This window comes from Dama dama, chromosome 23 (assembly GCF_033118175.1).
Source record: "Dama dama isolate Ldn47 chromosome 23, ASM3311817v1, whole genome shotgun sequence".
In the NCBI taxonomy this organism is placed as follows: Eukaryota; Metazoa; Chordata; class Mammalia; order Artiodactyla; family Cervidae; genus Dama; species Dama dama.
This window is the reverse complement of record NC_083703.1, coordinates 25,938,572-25,944,557: the sequence shown is the minus strand read 5'-3', so window position 1 is coordinate 25,944,557 and position 5,986 is coordinate 25,938,572. Positions and strand designations below refer to the sequence as shown.

At 38.6% G+C, this 5,986-nt stretch overlaps 1 non-coding gene across 1 annotated transcript; it reads left to right on the top strand.

Moving 5' to 3' along the window:
- Positions 1–2,809: 2,809 nt before the first annotated feature.
- On the top strand, positions 2,810–2,881 carry TRNAC-ACA (transfer RNA cysteine (anticodon ACA)). Its single transcript has one exon. It is a non-coding gene; the product is annotated as a tRNA-Cys (tRNA).
- Positions 2,882–5,986: the final 3,105 nt, after the last annotated feature.

The window sequence follows — 5,986 nt, the reverse complement described above, 5'->3', positions numbered from 1 at the left end:
ACCCATCTGCACTTCTACATTGTAAAAGAACCTTAAAATTATTTAGGACATGCTTCGGTATGTTATAAAATTGTCACTGCCAAGAAGAACTTTTTTGGTTTTTATTGCAAAACACTCCCATACATAGAAGGCAGAACAACTTTATCGGAACCAACCATAGATTTGGAAGCAGTCTGAAAAAGTAGTCCAAAAATGTGTTAGACAGCCAGGTTGTGAGGGAGGCTGGAATTTAGTAGTTACAGACGGCTGGTTTTCCATGTGCCATTTTAAGAATTGTATCTGCTCTAAGCACAAGTTAAAATTGTATATTTAAAAGTGGAATCCTAAAGTAAAGATCAGCTATTTTTTTTATTAGGCTGGACTTCAGTGATATTATTGAAAGAAAACTTAAAATATTAACAGCTTGGACTTTTCTGATGGTCCAGAGGTTAAGAATCTGCCTGCCAGCAGGGGACATGACTTCAATCCATGGTCCGGGAAGATTCCACATACCGAGGAGCAACTAAACTCATGCACCACAACTACTGAAGCCCACACATCAGAACTAGAGACAGCTTGTGCACAACAATGAAGACCCAGTGCAACCAAAAATAAATACAATTAAAATATAATCCTTGAAAACACAGAGTAACCTAAAAGGTATTCTTATGACTAACTGGTAATAATAGTTTCTTCAGATTTATCCATGAGGTTTTAAAATACTTGTAATTATAATGGGCAGTCCCCTTTTACTTATTCCAAAATATAAATGAGACAATGGTGATGGAGGACACCTCCTACCTCATTTAAAAAAAAATTTAAGTAGATTTACACAGTTCTGAGAAGAAGAAGAAGAAAAAAAAAAACAAACAGATAAATCCAGTGAACACTTGAAGGAGGCAAGCAACACATAGTGATTATTTGGCGAGTGCATGAGCTTATTAATTCTTGCTGTAACTTTTCGATCCATCTCCCAGAGTAACAGAAATAAAAACAATAATAAACAAATGGAACCTAATTAAACTCAAAAGCTTTTGCACAGCAAAGGAAACCAGAAACAAGAAAAAACAACTCACAGAGTGGGATAAAATGTTTGCAAACGATGTGACCAACAATGAATTAGTTTCCAAAATTTACAAACAGCTCATGCAGCTCAATATCCAAAAAATAAACAAACCAATCAAAAAATGGGCAGAAGACCTAAGTAGACATTCCTCCAAAGAAGACATACAGGTGGCCAAGAGGCATATAAAAAGATGTTCAGCATCACTGATTATTAGAGAAATGCAAATCAAAACTATGAGATATCACCTCATCATTTCATATTATGATTGATACTACCAAAATAATCTTTCAGTGAAGTCTTAACAATTAGGTTTCTACAAAGAGGAAATGGGAATGTCTATGAAACCACACACTTTGACCAAAGTAATTTATTACCAACATTTTAAACTTTGTCAGTCTCTTGGATATAAGAAAAAGTAATCTCATTATCGTAACATGATTTTCGTTATAAATGAGGTTGAGATTTATTACTGAAGTTTATACATATTTTTAAAAAAGATGATTTTGCTCCATGTGTATGTTTTAAAATTATCTTGCTCAAGTTCTTAGTTATGAAACATCCCACATGTTGAATATTCCAGGTCAGCAAAAGTCAAATCTTAAAAAAGGAAAAATTAAGAAGAGGTTATTTCAGAACTTCCAGGCACTTGTGGAAATATGGAATGACATTTCGTTCAACAGACACCAGCTACTTTTTTTAAATACCAGAGAAATTCTCTCTGGTTTTCACAAGCTTTCAAATGCTCTGATTTAATGGTGGCGAGGGGTTCAAGAAATCATGATGTGAATAAGAAAATGGAACAAATTAAAAATGTGCTATGTATTCAGTTACCTTTTAATGCACGATGAGGGGAAAGTGCATCCATTAAACATGAAAACATCTTGAGATTTGATCCACCACCAAAGTCAACACAAGTGTTGTTTCTAAATGTTTAAAGATTACAGTTCCGTTTTCTCTTTATTCAAACCACAGTAAATTTTACACAAAAGTAATACAGAAATGAGATGCCAAAAGAATAGTGAAATTAAAAAATGGCTCTTTGAATATAAGATAACACAGCTTTCAACATTATTCAATGCCTATAGGCACATGAAAAGATGCTCAACATCATTAATCATTATGGAAATGCAAATCAAAACCACAATGAAAAATCACCTCAAGCCCATCTGGATGAATGTTACGAATAAACAGACAAAAATCCCTCCAAATCAGAAAATAACAAGAATTAGGGAGGATGGGGAAGGACTGGAATCCTTGTGCACTTTTGGTGGGAATATAAAATGGTGTAGCCGCTGAGTAAAACAGTATTGGTGGTTCCTCAAAGAATTAAATGTAGAATTACCATATGATCTGACAATTCTATTTCTGGATATATACCCAAAATAAATGAAAACAGGAAGTTGAACAGTTATTTGTACATGTTCATAGCAGCATTATTCACAGTAGTCCAAAGATGCAAGTAACCCAACTGTCCATCTATAGATGAATGGATAAACAAAATGTGGTATATGCATACAATGGAGTATTGTGCTGCGCTGTGCTTAGTCGCTCAGTCGTGTCTGACTCTTTGCGACCCCATGGACTGTAGCCCACCAGGCTCCTCTGTCCAGGGGGACTCTCCATGCAAGAATACTAGAGTGGGTTGCCATGCCTTCTTGCAGGGGATCTTCCCAGCCCAGGGACTGAAGCCAGGTCTCCTGCACTGCAGGCATATTCTTGACCATTTGAGCTACCAGGGAAGCCCACAATGGAATATTGAGGGCCTCCCTGATGGCTCAGATGGTAAAGCATCTGCCTACAATGCGGGAGACCCAGGTTCGATCCCTGGCTTGGGAAGATCCCCTGGAGAAGGAAATGGCAACCCACTCCAGTACTCTTGCCTGGAAAAGCCCAGGGACAGAGGAGCCTGGTAGGCTACAGTCCATGAGGAAATTCTGACATAAGCTATAACATAATGAACCTTGAAGACATTATGCTAAATGAAATAAGACAATCATAAAAGCACAAATATTGTATGTTCCCACTTATATAAGGTACCTAGAGTAGTCAAATACATAAAGAAAATAACCATGGTTACCAGGGGCTGAATGGGGACTTACTGATTAAAGCATAGAGATACAATTGAGAAAGATAAAAAAGTTCTTGAGGTGGATGGTGGTGATGGCTGCACAACAATGTGGATGCACTTGATACCACAGAACTATGCACTTTAAAATAGTCAAAATGGTATATTGTATCACAGGAAAAGTTCTTCAGATTCACATTTGCACACAGTTGGCACTGTAATTTCTCCTGGTGAAACTAGGGCTAGACAACGGTCCATCTTCTCCCTCACTCCAATTTTCTGTAGCCTCTAGGCAATGTCTAGATGCAATTCTATTTTCACATGATGGATTTAAGGAGATAGGCAGGGACCTCCCCGGTGGACCAGTGGCTAAGACTCCATGCTCCCAATGCAGGGCACCTGGGTTTGATCCGTGGTCAGGGAACTAGACCCCACAGGCGAAGAGTTCGCATGCTGTGAATGAAGATTCTGCAAGCCTAAACTAAAAGACCTGGTGTAGCCAAATAAATATTTTTTTGAAAAAGGAGATCAGCAGAGTTATTCTGCTGCCAGAAAAGTGATTTTTTTTTCCTTTGAGACCAAACTCCAGCTGCCACCAGACCCAACAAGTCCCCTTGCATTGTCACACATCTGAGCAAGCGGAGGATGCAAAGCCCTTGGAACTGGAATTGAATTCCATTCTCTTTCTTACTTTAACAAAGACAAATGCAAACAACTTCTCCCATGGTAATGAGCAAGACTAGAGATGGATTTGCCTCAAAAAGACTCTGAAACCACCTTTTTAGAATTTGTCTCCTTCTTCCCTGCCGCTGTCTTTTCTTCTCTTTGGAAAGCATCTCTTTTTCTTGAAAGGAATAGTACATCCTCCTCAAAGTGAGGGAGAGATTTCCCCTCGTGACTTTCAAATTCTTGCTCGCAAATTCTTTGGCCCCGACTTTCCAAAATTTGTCCTGAATTACACTATAGAAGCTCCTGTACCAGAGTGTCCCATTTTTTTCTGAGTGAATAAATAAAGATCCACTGAGCAGTCTGCATTTGTTTTTATGCGCTTGCCTTAGTCCCTGAATACTCTTTAGAGTGGATGAAAGGAAGAATTTATACCACGCTGTGCAAGAATAGTCTATAACCCTCATATCTCTGCAGACTCGTGTTCGCAAACAAGGCAATGCAGACATTTATGCAGAGAAACAGAGCAGTGTGTATCTTCAAGAGTGGTTTGGTGTTTCTCTGTTTTTAGACATGTCTAATTTTCAAAAGCAGATGAGGCTCTATAGTCTCTTTTTGAATTGTTTTGCAACCCCAATCTGTGGTAGGATTATTCAGATGATTCTTTTCATCTCTTAAAAAAAAATCACAGGCAAAAAAATGTACCCACTTAGGGGAAGTTAAGAAAAACTGAAACAGGGTTCATTTTCCATCATTGTTTAATGTCATTTCACAGTCCTTGGCTTCCTTCACTCCTGTTTCTTCTTTGACATCTATTTTTATGTCCTCAGTTCAGTTCAGTTCAGTCACTCAGTCGTGTCCGACTCTTTGCAACCCCATGAATCGCAGCACGCCAGGCCTCCCTGTCCAACACCAACTCCCAGAGTTTACTCAAATTCATGCCCATCGAGTCAGTGATGCCATCCAGCCATCTCCTTCTCTGTCGTCCCCTTCTTCTCCTGCCCCCAATCCCTCCCAGCATCAGGGTCTTTTCCAGTGACTCAACTCTTCGCATGAGGTGGCCAAAGTACTGGAGTTTCAGCTTCAGCATCAGTCCTTCCAATGAACACCCAGGACTGATCTCCTTCAGGATGCTCTGGTTGGATCTCCTTGCAGTCCAAGGGATTCTCAAGAGTCTTCTCCAATACCACAGTTCAAAAGCATCAATTTTACGGTGCTCAGCTTTCTTCAAGAGACCCATAATTCTAACCCGTGGAAAATCTGCTTTCGGGAAAAGCTCTTTGTGGGATATTTATAATGTAGAATTCTTTTTTAGGTTATGCAAAAGTTTATTATGCAGTATTAAAATTTTAAAAAATCAAATGTAACACTTATTCATGAAAGTGGTGTCGTTGTTCAGTTGATAAGTCGTGTCTGACTCTTGGCGACCCCATGGACTACAGCACACCAGGCTTCCTTGTCCTTCACTATCTCCCAGAGTTTGCTTAAGTTCATGTCCAATTAGCTGGTGATGCTATCTAACCAGGATGAGAGGATGGAAGCAGTAAACTACTGATATACCACATAAATGATATTTAGGTTTTTAGGCACTCCTCAGATAATTTTTAAAGATTTTGAGATACAGCAAATATAAAAAGGCTCTATACTATAATGTAAAGATAAAAAATATAAAGGACACATACAGACCCATTGCCTAGCTTTAGATATAAAATACTACGTTTGGAGAATATGAAATCCTCTAAGTGCTTCCAATTGGTCATTTAATCCTTGGACCCCAGTGTGACTCCTTTACTGGATTAAGCTTTAATGATTCTCTTGTTTTTCTTCATAGTTTTGCAAGTATAGATCTATCTATAGACATTATATTGTTTGACTTTGCTTTTTTCATTTTATAGAAATGACCTTAAATAGTGCTTGTGCTTCTGTAATTTACTTTTGGGCTTTCCTGGTGACTCAGTGGCAAAGAAACCATCTACCAGTGCAGGAGATGCAGGTTCGATCCCTGAGTCAGGAAGATCCCCTGGAGAAGGAAATGGCAACCCACTCTAGTTTTCTTGTCTGGGAAATCGTATGGACAGAAGAGCCTGGTGGGCTATAGTCCAAGGGGTTGCAAAAGAGTCAGACATGACTTAGTGACTAAACAACAACCATTTATTTTAGCTTAGCATTGTTTCTTGAAATTCCTATATGTATCTACATAACAAACTAAT